Source organism: Onychostoma macrolepis, chromosome 21 (genome assembly GCF_012432095.1).
Source record: "Onychostoma macrolepis isolate SWU-2019 chromosome 21, ASM1243209v1, whole genome shotgun sequence".
Lineage (NCBI taxonomy): Eukaryota > Metazoa > Chordata > Actinopteri > Cypriniformes > Cyprinidae > Onychostoma > Onychostoma macrolepis.
In genome coordinates, this window is record NC_081175.1 from 27,812,979 (window position 1) to 27,831,625 (window position 18,647).

The following is an 18,647-nucleotide window of genomic DNA, read 5'->3' on the forward strand; positions in this document are numbered from 1 at the left end:
TAGCACTAAAAATCTGAATTACAGAAAATAAATTATATTAATATATATATATATTTCTAAATTTATATATATATATATATATATATATATATATATATATATATATATATATGTGTGTGTGTGTGTGTGTGTGTGTGTGTGTGTGATTTCTTTCTCTTCTCTCTTATATAGCATGCATGATGGTGCATTTCATACCATATCATATCATAAATAATAGTATGATACATATGACAAAGGTATCAAGGAGCTAACACCTGCAAACACAAACCATACTGATCAAGATGTTGTAGTGTATGTCTCAGTACTCAAAAGTATGTAGTGCAGAAATATTACAGGATCATTTAATCGCAGCTCTCAGATCTCAACAGCAGTTCTACACGGGCAAAACTTCAGACAGTAAATCTATATGATACCTCCAGGACGGTGAAACACACACGGTAGCAGAGTCAGGTTGTAGTGTGTCGAGGACTGAGAATCAATTTCAGGCCGTTTCTCTCTGCACTGAGAGTGAAGAAAAGAGCAGGTCGATATCTGCAGTCAGCAGTCCCTCTGACAAGCTCACCATCAGAGGAAAGAAAACGCACCATAAAGGATTTCTCCAGCAGAGCTGCAGCCGGAGATCACCGTCACACAGGATACAAGACAGGGAGAGAAGAAAAGACCTCGAGTTGTTAACGGCTGTAAAACAATTTCTGCTCAGATTAGACATCAAATACTCCAGTGACTAATAAAATACTTTTATGGTCACTATGAACTTTTACTATGTGAATAAGAAAGAGTTTATGAAGACATTCCCTCCCCAAACACCTGAATATTTTTAAATGTTTTTGAAAGATGTCTCAAAATCAAAAATACAGTAAAAACAGTACAATTTGTGAAATATTATTATAATTTAAAATAGCTGTTTTATATGTGAATATATTGTAAAATGTAATTGATTGCTGTGATCAAAGTTGAATTTTCAGCATTATTAAAATCAGCATATTAGAATGATTTCTGAAGGATCGTGTGACACTGAAGACTGGTGTAATGATAATAAATTATATTTTACAATATAATCATATAGACACATAACAGCTATATTGAATTGTAATAATATTTCACTGTATTTTTGAACAAATAAATGCAGTCTTGCTGAGCAGAGGAAAAAATTTTAACTTTTGCCTGGTAGTGTACATAAGACAAAACTGATTGTAATTTCTCTTTAAGCAAACGCTCTTTCATCAAGTGAAGTTTAACAGTGTACGGAGAGCTAACATTACCATATAAACAACCTCCGGACAGAAAGAGGCAGCGGTGTGCTAAAGAAAGCTGTGTGTTTGTGAACGGTTTGGGTGGTCTCATCTATCAGCCCACAAATACAGTTTGGTTTACCAGGCTGATTTGCTTGAGTTGAGGAGTTTTTCCTCACAGCATGTTCTGCCAGCAGCCAGAGGGAAGATAAACTGACCCTGGATCAGAAAACTGAACGTTTGTGGAGTAAAACACCCCCTACCGGATGGACAGAGTAACAACAGACTTATAAAGAAGTGATAGTCACAAAAAGACTATTAAAGATAAGAAATTTTCTGTAATACGCCTCCAGGAGTGACGAAAGAATGAGAGTTACATATGGATAAATTAGTTACTGCATCTGAAAACATGTTTAGCCATCTGCAAAACACCAGAAAATATGCTATTTTAGTATTATTTATATAGCATTACAGTTTTTAATATTATTTTGAATTAGCTCTTATTTATTTATATATTCAGGATTTAATTTAATTTAAATTTTTAGCAGTTTTTATTATGGCTTTGTCATTTGTACTACTTTTTATTAGCATTAAGGTTTCATTTATTTTTATTTCAGTTTTAGTTTTCATTTATTACAGTTAGTAATTTTAGTGCTTCAACTTAAACATATTTCAATTTGTTGCCATGGCAACATTTCTAATTGTCATCATTTATGTTTTTCATCTAAAATTTATATTTTATTTAAGGTTTATTACCTTTATTTCAATGAAAACATGTTTTAATAGCTTTAGTCTTAGTTAATAAAAACCCATGCTCCAACCCTTTAGACATCTTTGGCACACCTTAGCAACCACTGAAAGGACTGTTCCACAATGTCACAGCAACCACTTAGAACACCCTAGCAACTTCTTAGCAACACCCTAGCAGACTGCAGACAAGCAAACAGACCATGAAGACTGTTTTGGCACACCTTAACCATTGTGAACAACCTAGCAACCATCCACAATGTCATAGCAACCACCCTGAACTCCCTAGCAACCCTCCACAAAGTCATAGCATCCATCCTGACCTGAACACACTAATAACCACTTACAAAACCCTAGTGACCATTCACAATGTCACAGCAACCATCCTGTACACCCTAGCAACCACTTAGAACATCCTAGCAACCATGCACAATGTCATAACAACCATCCTGAACACCCTAGCAACTGCTTAGCAACACCCTAGCAGACTACAGACTAGCAAACAGACACCTTAACTATTGTGAACACCCTAGCAACCATCCAAAATGTCATAGGAACCACTCTGTCCTGCTTAGCAACCATCCACAAAGTCATAGCAACCATCCTGACCTGAACACACTAATAACCACTTACAAAACCCTAGTGACCATTCACAATGTCACAGCAACCACCCTGTACACCCTAGTATCAACCATTCACAATGTAACAGCAACCTCCTTAAACACCCTAGCAACACACACATATATATAAATATACAGTATATATACACACACACACATATATATATAAATAAATGTATATATATTTTAGTCACGCTTTTAGTCATGCTTTTAGACAACAAACTAGACTAGACTCATGCATTAAATGAACACTTCAACTTCTCCATATGCAATTTCCTTTGACATTATCAGTGTGATTGTGTAAAAGGAAACTGCGTATGGAGAAATCATAGGAAATCAGAAATGAAAATCAAAACGTTACTTTCAAATGCTTAAAACAGCAAAATGGGCCATTGCGAATGAAGGCCGTGCACTCAGACATGCACACACACAGTGAAAACCGCTGAAATTAGATTACAGTGCTGCACGCTGGACATGTGAGGGTTTAATGCTGGTGCAGTGCGGAGCGGATCACTCCACTGCACCACTGAAACACACTAATAAAACACTCAACGTGTGTGTGTGTGCCGGTGCTGCATGACTTCCTCCCTCCTCCTCGCTCGCGTTTGCTCTTTTTGTCTCTCTTTGTGCTCAGCCGACCGTTATCTTGGAGGAAACAGAAACCCTGAGGGAGAGGAACTCTGTTAACCCAACGCTGTCAAATCAACAGCTGCCTTTGTTTTCTATCAAAGACGTTCAGCCTCTTTACAGCCCAGATTTCAGCTCATTAGACAAATATTTCCCATCATCCCCCAGAGCTGCCTGAAGCGCTGTCTTTGATGATGAGGCTTTGGACATGTAATACAAATGTTTTTCAAAGAAAAAAACAACACCACATTCAATACCACACACACACACACACACACACACACACACACGCACACACACAATAGCACGTACAGGAGCCCTGAAAACTAATTGTAGAGACTTTGTTGTCTCACTTAGAAATGTGTGAATGTCCTTCATCAGATCAAGTGCAGAGAATCACATTAACATTATCCTGATCCACTTAGAGTTTTATTATCGAAAACTACAATTAAAACTAAAACTTTTTTTTTTCGATAATTGAAATAAAATAGAAAATATAAGTATTAGATGAAAAACTTTAACTTATTTCATCTACATTTTAGCAACACTTCTAATTAACATCTTTTATATTTAAGTTGAAGTACTAAAATGAATAAAACTAAAATATATTAAAGCTAAATAGAAATATTTAAAAATACTGTAAATTTTAAAAAATGAAAATGACAGTAGGACAAAATTACTAACATTTTAACTAAAATTAAGATGAAAACTAAAAATGAATGCTATATATATATGTGTGTGTGTGTGTGACACACATTTCAAAAATTGTAATAATATTACTATGATTTCAAAATAAATTATATAATAGTAAATAAACAATACTAAAATAAATAATGATCCAATAACCACAAACAAAAAGTCACATACAGTAATACTGTCTTCATTGTCAACACTACATTTATTAGTTATCAATCCAAACCATACAAATTAAGTATAAAGTGTTATTAAGCATCCTTTTTTACAACCACTGACACTTGCTTTGATTTTTTTTGTGAACTAATGCAATGACATACAGACATTTTTAAGTGTGACTCAAGTGTCAAATATGTTTTGGTGCAAAGACTCATATTGACACAAAACTCGCTTTCAAATGCATACAAAGAAAATTGGGGTCACGGTTTCCCCTGACACAGTGACACACACAGTCCTGGGAAAAGCAAATGTGGCCGCTCTGTATTATTTGCTGTCTGTCAGAGTGCTTCTGCCTATAGGTCAAACAATATAAGACAAATCATCAAATGATATTTATTTAATATCGTCATCATTTCTCCTACAAAACAATGAGATTAAAGGAATAGTTTGCCAAAATGAAAATCTCACCCTCAGGTCATCCAAGATGTAGATGAGTGCGTTTCTTCATCAGATTTGGAGAAATGCTTTCCATCACTTGCTCAGCAATGGATGCTCTGCAGTGAATGGGTGCCGTCAGAATGAGAGTCCATACAGCTGATAAAAACATCACAATAATCCACACCCCTCCAGTCCATCAGGTAATGTCTTGAGTAGACAAAAGCTGAAACAAATCCATCATTAAGACATTTTTAATTTTAAACCTCTATTCTCTATCCATGATAACGCTTCCTCCAGTGAAAAAGTGGTCTGGTCTGAATCAGGAGAAAAATCTGCAAAGATCAAGCATCGTTTACAAGCCAAAACAGTATTAAAAAAATATGTGTGTGGATTTTGATGTAAGTGACAACAGAAGGTGGACTTTTTCACTGGATTATTATTATGGATTATAGCAGTGGTTCTCACTTCCAGTCCTGTTTGTACTCCTTATTTAACACAGCTGATTGAGATCATCACCTCGTTAGGAAAGAGATCCATGAACTGAACTAACAAGCTGATGATCTCAATCAGGTGTGTTAAGTAAGGGAGACATGCAAAATGTGCAGAGCAGGGGGCCCCGAGGACTGGAATTGAGAACCACTGGATTATAGGATTAGCATTATTATGGATTATGGACTCGTATTTTAGTTGGAAGCAACGGTTTAAAGTTAAAAACGTCTTGATGAATTTGTTTCTTACAAACACACAGCTTTTGTCTTCTCAAGATGTTAACTGATGGACTGGTTAAAGCTGCAGTCCATATGTTTTGCCTCATTGTCGCCATCTCTGTTTGAAAACCTTGAATTGCAGCTTTTTGCGGAAATATCTCGTTTGCGTGGGTTGTGTGCCGGCACGGCTCTAGCACAGATGAATCTAATATTTTGAAGAGTTTGTGTGGCAGTCAGTCACCGCACCGGTGTGGATATTTACTGTACTCCGCAATCACAGATTCTAGCCTACGTCTTGGAATATATGACCCAAATAAGAATTTTCAGCATATATTGCCATCTGAACAAGTAACAAGTCTAGCACGTTTGTACTTTCTTTTTTCTTTTTATCATCAACTTTTTATTGTTTTTTTTTACACACATAACATCCATTCAAAAAAGCAAAAAACAAAAAAAACAACAACAACAACAGACGTATAATCAATACTTTAAAGAGTCCAGTCAAAAGGGAGAGAGAGAGGGAGGGGAAAAAAGAAAAAAAGAAAACAAGTCATTCCTTTATATAATCAAGTATCGGCATGTTTGTTCTGACCAACTGAAGAAAAAAGCATTACCATAGATCTCGTTACTAATGGTGATTAAATCTAACGATCGGTTAGCTCATATCACATCTAACCGTGCAAATTAAGTATAAAGTGTTATTAAGCATCCTTTTTACAACCACTGACACTTGCTTTGATTTTTTTGTGAACTAATGCAATGACATACAGACATTTTTAAGTGTGACTCAAGTGTCAAATATGTTTTGGTGCAAAGACTCATATTGACACAAAACTCGCTTTCAAATGCATACAAAGAAAATTAGTCACGGTTTCCTGACACAGTGACACACACAGTCCTGGGAAAAGCAAATGTGGCCGCTCTGTATTATTTGCTGTCTGTCAGAGTGCTTCTGCCTATAGGTCAAACAATATAAGACAAATCATCAAATGATATTTATTTAATATCGTCATCATTTCTCCTACAAAACAATGAGATTAAAGGAATAGTTTGCCAAAATGAAAATCTCACCCTCAGGTCATCCAAGATGTAGATGAGTGCGTTTCTTCATCAGATTTGGAGAAATGCTTTCCATCACTTGCTCAGCAATGGATGCTCTGCAGTGAATGGGTGCCGTCAGAATGAGAGTCCATACAGCTGATAAAAACATCACAATAATCCACACCCCTCCAGTCCATCAGGTAATGTCTTGAGTAGACAAAAGCTGAAACAAATCCATCATTAAGACATTTTTAATTTTAAACCTCTATTCTCTATCCATGATAACGCTTCCTCCAGTGAAAAAGTGGTCTGGTCTGAATCAGGAGAAAAATCTGCAAAGATCAAGCATCGTTTACAAGCCAAAACAGTATTAAAAAAATATGTGTGTGGATTTTGATGTAAGTGACAACAGAAGGTGGACTTTTTCACTGGATTATTATTATGGATTATAGCAGTGAGCTCACTTCCAGTCTTTATTTGCATGTCTCCCTTATTTAACACAGCTGATTGAGATCATCACCTCGTTAGGAAAGAGATCCATGAACTGAACTAACAAGCTGATGATCTCAATCAGGTGTGTTAAGTAAGGGAGACATGCAAAATGTGCAGAGCAGGGGCCCCGAGGACTGGAATTGAGAACCACTGGATTATAGGATTAGCATTATTATGGATTATGGACTCGTATTTTAGTTGGAAGCAACGGTTTAAAGTTAAAAACGTCTTGATGAATTTGTTTCTTACAAACACACAGCTTTTGTCTTCTCAAGATGTTAACTGATGGACTGGTTAAAGCTGCAGTCCATATGTTTTGCCTCATTGTCGCCATCTCTGTTTGAAAACCTTGAATTGCAGCTTTTTGCGGAAATATCTCGTTTGCGTGGGTTGTGTGCCGGCACGGCTCTAGCACAGATGAATCTAATATTTTGAAGAGTTTGTGTGGCAGTCAGTCACCGCACCGTGTGGATATTTACTGTACCGCAATCACAGATTCTAGCCTACGTCTTGGAATATATGACCCAAATAAGAATTTTCAGCATATATTGCCATCTGAACAAGTAACAAGTCTAGCACGTTTGTACTTTCTTTTTTTTCTTTTTTTATCATCAACTTTTTATTGTTTTTTTTTACACACATAACATCCATTCAAAAAAGCAAAAAACAAAAAAAACAACAACAACAACAGACGTATAATCAATACTTTAAAGAGTCCAGTCAAAAGGGAGAGAGAGAGGGAGGGGAAAAAAGAAAAAAAGAAAACAAGTCATTCCTTTATATAATCAAGTATCGGCATGTTTGTTCTGACCAACTGAAGAAAAAAAGCATTACCATAGATCTCGTTACCAATGGTGATTAAATCTAACGATCGGTTAGCTCATATCACATCTAACCGTGCAAATTATTATTATTGTTATACTTTATTCTCAAATTATTAATGTTAACAACATCAGCATTGCGTGACTATGAGTATAGTGTGTATTAGCGTGAAGATTTCAATTTCTGTACAGTCTAATCTAATTGTCATGCCATTCGAATTTCATATTAAGAAATTCTTTTAACCCAAAAAGCAAACTATGCTTCCTTCGAACTAGTTTTCTTTAAAACACAAATCGTATGTAATCCCAGGCGCTCTGTAATCAGAAGCACATTTAAAACTGAAATATAATTTAATTTCATTCACATGGGTTTCATAAACATATAATCCTTTCTGGATTACAACCCGCCATCAAAATGATACATTTAATTATTCCAGCTGCTGTGAGAAAAGGCTATAAACGATCCGCCACCTGCAGGATCCTCACATGCGATATAGCTACTAGCTGGGAAAACTTCTTTATGTTTACAGACGTGATGTAATGACGCAGTGCCATGCTCGAATTTCCTGCAAAAACATACCCATACCACTCAAATTAGAAAATATTATTATAAGCTAACCTTTGTGAATCGGGCTAAAGGCGATAGTTTTTAACACTGGCTGGTTATGTACTTGCTCAAATATTGATTTTGGATCATTTTTAACCAAAAAAAAGTTACGGACTGCAGCTTTAACTTGTCAGCTATTTGGACTCCCACCCATTCATAAACTCAAACATTTCTCTTTAAATGATCTGAGCTGCTCTACATTATTTTAAAGCTCTATGTCCTTATACTGAATGACAATCTGGGTCTGTTTCAGGGGAAACATCTGTGACAAAGATAGTTAAATGAAACCCTGTTAACTCTCCTGAGCTATGAAACTGAAATCTTCTTCTGCTGGACTCTGGCCAGGTGCAGAATCACAAGCTGCTTTGATTCAGTGAGCAACAAGATGCCTGCAGCACTCAAACACAAAAGACAGACATTGGCAATCATCTCTTAGAGAGAGAGAGAGAGAGAGAGAGAGAGAGAGAGAGAGAGAGAGAGAGAGAGAGAGAGAGAGAGTGAGGGAGAGAGCTGAGTGATTATCTGAACAGACAGCGGTAAAGAAAACTCTGTTCTGTCTCTCCTGTAGAGGCATTGACATGTCTTATCTCTCAGTGTGAGGTCAGGATAGTGTGTTATATTGTGGTTGAATAAAGGGAGTTTTCATGCCACAGAAGAACCATTTAATATTATAAAGAACCTTTTTCTGCTATAAAAACCTATTGTGCAATAGAAACGTTCCGTGGATGTTAAATGCTCCTCATGGAACCATTGATGCCAATAAAATAACTTTATTTTTGAAAGTATATACATTTTTTTTTTTAAATTAACCAATGAAAGAAAGATAATTGGAGTACGTTTTACAAGAAAACAATTTTTCAGTCTTTTTTGCTTCAGAATTTCAAGTTCAATTCAATGTGTTACTTGCTGTTTCTTTGTAACTATTTGAGAAATGTTCTAGTAACTCCTGAAGCAAATCCTACAGCATTATTTTTCTGTGAAGATAGACATGAATTAGTCTGGGAAATCACAAAAACTTTATCAAATTTCAAAATACATTATAAACATTTATTTTTACTATACATTGAGATATATATTAAATTGTTTACATTTTATATTTTATTTAATAATTTACAAAATATATATATTTCTGTTAATAATTAGTTTTTATTTTATAGATTATTTCTAAATTATTCACTTTGTTTTATAATTTTTTTTTTTTACATTTTATTATTTAACAAATAATGAGTTTATTGATTTTTTTATAATATTTTTTTTATAAATGGAATGTTTCTATTTGTGATTTTTTTTTATTTTTATATCAATTGTTTTATTTATTGTTTTATAATTTAATTAAAATTTCATTTTTGTGTGTGTGTGTGTTAATTTTTGTGTCATTAAAATGCACATAGGCAACAGTCAGGCACTGCATTTCATCAATAAATGTGTCAAAGTGCAGCAAACGCCTCGCGGTTTAAGGAAGGTGTCAGTTGTGCCGCCCAGACACGCATCTCTGATACTCGCCCTCTCTTTACCATTCCTGCAACGTCTCTCATTGGATAAATAACACGTCACAGTCTCTAGCGCTTTTCATTTGAGCTGAGGAACAGTCTGTGTGCTGAAATAGGTTACGAGAACACACACACACACACACACTACCCCAAAGATCCTGCTGAATCTGTCAGAATCATAATTTACATTACATCTGCTGAACAGCACACAGATAGATGTCTACTGCTTTTATATAAATATTATTATAATGCCTCCTGTCTATCTCTGCCTTTTGCAGTATGCAGTATGTACAATGTGCACAGTATGCAAATTTTCTGCATGACAAACCTGCCTCATTTGCCAAATGTGCTGCGTACAACCAGAGGTACTGTATTCAACAATGCAATTCACCCAAACTGAACTTCCTTTTACAGTGTGACAAATAAACTGTGATTTTATATACTTCTTGACCAATTACATTACAGACAAACATTAAGACATTTTAACATAAAATTGGATTAAAAATTAAAGTGCAGGTATGATGCTAGCTGCAGATAGATTTTATAAATAGTTGAATTTTTTTTTATTTCTATATTTTGTCTTCATTTTAATTGTTAAGTTTTAGTAATTTTTCGTATGTTTTTGTTCACTTTTTAATTGGTTTTCCTTAACTTAAATATATAATATCTATACAGTTTTTATTATTTTTATTTCAATTTTACTTGCTATTTTAGCATATCAAGTTAAATTAAATTAAAATGAGAAACTATGAATTTATATATATATATATATATATATATATATATATAAAACAGTATAGGCTACTCTATTTCCAGTGTAATAACTGCTTTTCGTTATGTGAAAAAAAAGTGGCCCTTCAAAAGTTAATGTGAAGTCAGTGTTGTGCTCTTCATCTCCAGTAGGAGGCGTAGTCGGGACCCCTGAACCCCCAGCATAAGGAATCATTTAGGGTGGGGAAGGAATTTCTCCTGCTTAAGAGCCGGTGACTCACTGAGCCGAGAGAATTTGAGTGGGAAAAACAAACACACACACACACACACACACACACACACACACACACACACACACACACAGGAGAATAACAAAGTGAAGTAATTTTGAATGACTGAGAGAGAACGTTTCACCAAACAAGCCGTTCAGCCTGAAGGGAGTCAGCGCATGGATTTAACATGCTGTGGCAGCCCTCTGAGTGTGTGTGTGTGTGTGTGTGCGTGCGTGGGTGGACTGTGTGGGTGTGGTGTGTGTCAGACACAGGATTGTGATCAGCTGGCTGGTTGTAAAGTTGGTTACAAGCAACAAATGCTTTCATTCCAGTCAATTCAGGGAATAGGGAGTGTAGAAGATTTTTGGTTTGAAAAAAAAATAAAAATAACAAAAAAATAAAAAAATCAATTAAATGAAAACTTGCTTGACTTGCTTCATTTTAATCTTTTTTTTATTTTAATGCTTCAATTATTATTTTATTAAGTAAATTTGTGGGGCATGATGACAATTAAAACTAATTATTAAATAGATAAATAAATAAACAATTACTTTTATTATTTTTTTAAAGTTTTAGTTAAATATTTTTTATTGTAATTATTAACAATTAAAACTAATGGTCAAGAGTGTAGGTTGTGTTGACAATTTTAAAAAAAATTAAACAACTGTGATTTGTTTTACGTTTATTGCTTTCTTTTTATTGCTTCAATTAAAAAATGTTTTTAAAGTAAGTTCATTGTTTGAAATCAACAGTGAAGCATGGGTATGTTGACAAAAATAAAATAAAATATTAAATAAAAAGAATTAAAAATAAATGTGATTTGCTTTTCTTTTTTCTTTTTTAACGCTTTAATTACATTTTATATTAAATAGAAAAGAAAAGAAAGACAGAAAGAAAGAACGGAAAAGGAAAACATAAGAATGGAAAAATAAAATAAAGAATGGAATAAAAAACATCGTAAACACGTGTGTAGTATACAACACACACGCACACACACACACAATCACAGCGGTAGCAACTCTTGGAATTTGACATGCTTTTACTGCTGACTGTAAAGTTATGGAAGATAAACCTTTATAGCCAAACACCCATTTAATTAAACAGCATTCGTACCCAGACGCTAAAACGTCTCCCTGTACTGTAGATTACACGGTTTCTCCATGCTGATGAGTCTCAATTGCAAACCGCGCGATTCAATCTAGCGAATGATTCGCGTCCAATGAGTCACCACGCATAATTTATGCCATGTAGCATTAGCTAAACGTAAACATTAAACTCTGATGAGTCAAAGCAGCTATTTTGCTTCAACAAGCCCAAGATCATTGCTTTCCCATGTACAGTAAAGCACCTTTGTTTCAGATTATGCAAAACCTTATTGTGCAAAGAAAGAGGAAAAGGCAGCACCACTGATTATTTATAGCCTTTTCATAGCTAAATCAGTTATAAACTCATATTGTGTGCATAAAAACTGATAACTTTGTTTTACTGTGAGAATTCACACAGAACTGAATTCACACCGCTGATCAGTAAAGCCCCGTCAACACAATCTCTCAGATTAGCATTAGCCCAGGCGCTAATCTGCGAAACGTGAGTCCGTGACTCTGTCTTAGTACACTTATTAGCCAACAAAACCACAGAACGCTCGCGTCTAGTGTGGGATTTCACCGGCATTCTAGAACTCTGGATGACCCTTTGATTGGCCGGGCGGGAAGTGCTGGAATATTCTGGAAGTCTGACACTGACATTCCACGACTGCAATACAAGAACAGATGGCAAGATTATTCTAGAATAGAACCTCACACCTGCCTCCATTTAAAACACTCACTGCTGGATCATTTAAGTCTTCTGGTGGAGCTACAAGTCTGGAATAATTAATTATGTTTTTGAAAGAACTCTCTTCATTCTTCATTCATTTATTTAATGATATAAATACTGTAAAATTTATGAAATATTATTGCAATTTAAAACAGCTGTTTTCTATCTGAATATATTGTAAAATGTAATTTATTGCTGTGATGCAAAGCTGAATTTTCAGCATCATTACTCCAGTCTTCAGTGTCACATGATCCTTCAAAAATCATTCTAATATGCTGATTTGCTGCTCAAGAAATATTTCTGATTATTATCAATGTTGAAAACAATTGTGCTGCTTCATATTTTTGTGGAAACTGTGATACATTTTATTTTTCAGGATTTTTTGATGACCAGAAAGTTCAAAAGAACAATATTTATTTGAAACAGAAATCTTTTGTAAAATTATAAATATCTTTAATGTCACTTTTGATCAATTTAATGCATCCGTGCTGAACAAAAGTATTAATTTATTTTATTATTATTATTTTTTTTTTATCATCTTATTTACCCCAAAGGTTTCAATGGTATATCTCAGTTTCCACCAAATAATAAGCAGCAAAAACTGTTTTCAACATTATTAAAAAGATATTAAAAAGAAATGTTTCTTGAGCAGCAAATCAGCATATTAGAATGATTTCTGAAGGATCATGTGACACTGAAGACTGGAGTAATGATGCTGAAAATTCAGCTTTGATCACATAAATTACATTTTAAGATGTATTAAAACAGTCAATTCAAATTGTAAAAATATTTCACAATATTACTGTTTTATTGTATTAATGATCACATAAGCACAGCCTGGGTGAGCAGAAGAGACTATAAAACTTGAAAAACATTGAAAAATCTTAATTATTCCAAACATTTGACTGGCAGTACATCTATTTTATTAAACTTCAGCATCAAATCACATGTCTTGTTGAGCAGATGTTACTTTACAAAGCAATCAGATTCAGTTTTCACCCGGGGGGCGATAAAAGCAAGAAAGAAACCATCTGGAAAACCATTGTTTCAAAACAGAAAGGTGACAAAAAATACATTTTCTTTGTAAAAACTAAAAATCTCCTGTTCATATTGATTACTGTCAAACGTCCCACATTTGAACTTGCTTTTTTATTTTTGGCTCTCTGAAGTATGCAAAGTATTTAATCTCACATGATGGTCTTAACTATCTAGACAAACAGACCTAAAGCACTTCACAGGTCTCCGTCATCTCATAGTTAAACATCTTCGACTACCTCACATGCCTCAAGGTCCACAGGCTTTGTGGTTATGTAATATTATCATCAGTCACATGCTATAATCCACGCTAAACTGAATTAAACCAATCTAAACCGGATGCCACGCCAAACGACCCGTTCAGCTCGGCAGAATGGAGAAACATGTGTCTAATTCCCAGTCGTGCCTGGCTTTCTGAGGAACGCCGCTAATCTGGAGCGTGTGGGGGAAGAGGAGGAGTCCTGCTGGACTAATGGAGGTCCTGATGGAGGTCTTGTGGTCTGCTTCATGGGTCTCATGACTGAACCAGGCTCTCAGCCAGAGTCAAACACATGACACGGCCGCAAGCTCCATACAGCCCTGACTGAACAGTGTGAAATACCATAAAAAGCCTTTTTACAGGAAATGGAAGTGTACGTTCGTGAATTTCCCTTGGGTTTCTATCTGAGAAGAAAGGGTTGGAATCAATTATATTTCAGCTGAGGCCAAGAACTTCAAACGTCAGGAAAATCTGATTCATAGCAAAACAAATCTGTCTAAAACCTTCATGGATGAATCGTTCATAATATATAACATGCACTATGCATTTACAAAATAAATAGGGTGATTTTACAAGTCACGCCATCTTTGAAGATAAATAGTTCAACTTCCTGTGTGTTTTGGACAGTTTGAGTTTCAAATTGAAACTCATGAATTCCAAGGAAGCCAATTTTGAAATTCTGTATTTCACCCACACTATAACATTTTTTTCTTACTTAGTATTTTGTCTTGTTTTCCAGTACAAATATCAAAATCTTAAATCCGATACATTTATCTGAGATTCAAAATTATTTAGCAAATTAAGTCTTGTTTTTGTGGAAACCATGATACATTTTGTTTCAGGATTCTTTGATGAATAGAAAGTTCAAAAGAACAACATTTATTTATTTTTGTAACATTATAAATGTCTTCATTGTCACTTTTTTTTAAAATTAATTTAATGCATCCTTGCTGAATTAAAGTGTTAATTTCTTTTTGTTTAATTTTACTTTCCCCAGTTTTTTTACAGTATGTCAAGGTTTCCACCAAATATTAAGCAGCAAAGACAGTTTTCATCACTGATAATAATCAGCATATTAGAATGATTTCTGATGGATCATGTGACACTGAAGACTGGAGTAATGACGCAGAAAATTCAGCTTTGATCACAGGAATAAATTACATTTTAACATACATTCACATAGATCACAGTTATTTTAAATTGTAAAAATATTTCACAATATTACTGTTTTTACTGTATTTTCACCAAATAAATGCAGCCTTGATGATCAGAGAAGACTTCTTTCAAAAACATTACAAAATCTTAATTTTTTTAATTAAAGTTTCCTAAAAAAATCTCTCAAAATTATGTGGGTTTTTGCTTAAAATAAAAACAAATATCCGTAACTCAAAGAGAATTTCTCTTACCCCATTTCTTTCTTGTTTTAAGCAAAGCTGAATTAATTTTGATACATTTCTCTGAAGACAAGACTAAAGACTTAAGAATGTTTAGATATTTGTACAGGAAAACAAGACAAAAATCCTGAGTAAGAAAATGCATTTTTTAGGAACTTCCCAGAAAGGCACTTTAGGAAGGATATGTGACAATGAAACTGAGCTATTGATCTGTATTAGTAATCTATATGATGACTATGCTGGAAAGCTTGACATTGAAGGTCTGAAAAAGAGTTCAATGGACATTAACTGCTATTGAAATTTTAATCACAAAGCCAGGAAGTGAATTTGCAGAGGTTAGGACAATGTGGGTGCGCCTGTGCCGTTGCTATAATCATGACTAATAAGATCATGTTCCCTTCATTGCCAACAGTGTGTGAGTCATGTTCACATGCACCCTTTAATCCCATGAGTAAGACAAACGGACAGTGAGATGGAATGTGCATCTTGTGTTTTCACTGTGTGAGAGGTGAAGAAATACAGAGAGAACGACAGAAAGAGATGAATACTAAATGATTGGCACTTTTACAATCTGTCTAAATAATAAAGGACTGAAAGATTCTGACAAAACAGAAGTTTATTCTGCTAAAGAACTGCCCGCTTAGACTAAAAAAAGCTCATTATCACTTTTTCTTTTTAATTAAATTGTTACATATAATGTTTTTTTTCCATTTAGATTTATTAATATAATTTTATCAGTATTGTACGTATGATTTTTCATATATTTATATTTTCATACATTTATTAATACATAAATAGCATTGAGATATATATATATATATATATATATATATATATATATATATATATATATATGTGTGTGTGTGTGTGTGTGTGTACTGTTTTTCACACATAATATAAAAATAAAATATATTATAATTGATCATAAAATTTCTACAGTTTTTTCTATTTTTTCAGATATTTATATTTATTCATATATTTCATATATATGAAAGAACAGAATGGGGTAGTCGTGGCCTAATGGTTAGGGAGTCGGGCTTGTAACTTGAATGTTGCTGGTTCGATTCTTGCACCGGCAGGAATTGAAGGTGGGGATTGTGAATGAACAGCACTCTCTCCACCTTCGATACCATGACAGCAAGGCTGCCCACTGCTCCGGGTGTGTGTTCACTGTGTGTGTGTGTGTGTGTGTGTGTGTGTTTGCATTGTTCACTACTCACTGCTGTGTGTGTGCACTTGGATGGGTTAAATGCAGAGCACCATTTCGAGTATGGGTCACCATACTTGACAATACGTCACGACTTAACAGAATGGATTATAATGTTATATCTTTTTCAGCTTGACATAGACACATTCAAATCATCAAACCTCCATAGTGGCACATCCACTGATTCACCTTCATCCATCTATAACATCCATCCATCTCCCTTTCTTCTTCTTCAGCACAGCCACAGTGATTCAGATGGAGGCAGTTCACCCGACCTGTCAGAAAAAAATGTGTGCAAACCAATGGAAAGTGTCAGGAATATTTTATGGTGGGGCACTAATGCTTTGCTGTTGATATGCATGCGTAACGTTAATGGCAAAACTAATGAGCTGGTATTGTGGTCTATGGCATTATATCATAGACAGACTCCTCTTTCTCCAGTTAGCAGAGCTCAGTGGAGTAAAGTGACCTGAATTTCTGAGCTTCAGTCACAGGGGAGTGATGCACAGCTAATGGCACAACTGCTATGAATGAAAGATACCGAGCACAGATCACAACGACTGTAAAGACATTCAACAGCCATTTGCAAGATGCACACTAGAATCTGTGCATCCATTATTAGGCTAAATGCAACTTAACAAAAATAGTGTGTGAGTATAAGCACTCTTTAAATCAACACCAGCTGCCACAACTATGAAAATGTCAATGGCTCAAAAATATTAAAATTAGTTGAATGATTTCATCTCATAATGTTAATATTATATCATGATGATATAATATCAACAATTGTCAATTGATCTGAGTGATTTTAAATAAATAAATAAATAAATAAATATATATATAGGAAAAAAACACCACCTAAAACATGAGACAAAAATAAATCAAATGTGTTACCTTTGACACATTTCTTATACTTCATCTTATTAAATTATGTCATCATGACCACAACCTTGAAGATAATATTTTAAACATACAATTCATATCTTATTTTGAAAATTGCAGGTTTCACTTTTTAAAATTAAGGAACAATTGCGTTTGTGCCACCAATTTGGAGCTCATGGTCATGTGTGATGACTGATGAGTCACATGAACACACTCTCCACCAGAGGTCAACAGGAAGAGGAAACAGGTCACACTTTTCTGTCTGTTTAGCAGTTACATGAATCTGCACTAAAGGACTCTGCCACTTACGTAATGCTTTTTCCCTAATGTGTGAATTTGACAAATAAACCTGCATTCATATTGGCACACTTCTTTTAAAATTCAACCTCATAGAAATCAGATCAGTCCAAAACAATGCCAAAAATCGTCCCTAAACGATCTTAACACAAAGCAAAAAGGAAAAGGTCAACTCAAAACTAATTTAGCAAACCAGATTTAGATTTCTTCATTTGTAGTGTTTTCTAGTGAATCATCACTTTCATTATTGCTCACATTAGAGTTAGTGATTTGAGTAGCCGAACCCTAGCAACCAATCAACACGCTTAACCGCATACAAACGCGCTACAACCTCATGGCACCTTAGCAACTCCATAGCAAAGGCCTGAAAACAAACCACAACATCATAGATTTTAGGTTCTGTACGTACAAGTCACATTTTCCTGAGTGGAAATGTAAAAAAATATAGACTGAACCTGCAATTAGATGAAAATAGGCTACATTGATTCACGTGATGTTTTGATGCCAGCCGTTACCATGATGATTACTCGGAGCTATTTAACCAATCAATATTTGATAAAAACAAACGGCTCTCACGCCAATATAACCACATAGTGATAAATAATTAATTTTGACACGAATTATTTTTAGTGTTATCAATGTTATTCACCTAAATGCTGCCAAATACAAAACAAAAGCTGACTGCATTTTGAGGGTTTCTTTACCTAAAACACTTTCCAACTGTCAGTCATTTCTACAGAAGGGCGGGGCGAAAGTTTCCATTTAAGGAAAACGAGGCTTCGGTGACGTCATACACTAGCCAGCGCCCCTTGAGCTGAAGGAGAGCGGCGGCAAGCGCGCGCCTCTGCGGGCGAGGAGGAGGACGTTCTGCGTACGCAGCCTTCAAAAATTGAGGGGGGGAATTAGAAATGCGGAATTAATATATATAGATTTTTTTTATTTTCATCATTTTTTTCCCGAGTCGTTCGCGAATATTTGTTGTTGTGAGTGAGGAGAATCTCTTTTGGCAGCTGATGTTGATTTAGAGGGCGTGTTTTTTTTTGTTGAGAGAGAGAGAGAGAGAGAGAGAGAGGGGGAAAGAGAGAGCAAGGGGGCGGGTGT

The 18,647-nt window shown here is 34.8% G+C and overlaps 1 long non-coding RNA gene across 1 annotated transcript; it reads right to left on the reverse strand.

Annotated features, from left to right (window-relative positions):
- Positions 1-4,119: 4,119 nt before the first annotated feature.
- On the reverse strand, positions 4,120-4,992 carry LOC131528311 (uncharacterized). The gene is made up of 3 exons (XR_009267846.1): positions 4,982-4,992; positions 4,547-4,739; positions 4,120-4,431 (listed from the first exon to the last, which is right to left on the reverse strand). It is a non-coding gene; the product is annotated as an uncharacterized LOC131528311 (long non-coding RNA).
- Positions 4,993-18,647: the final 13,655 nt, after the last annotated feature.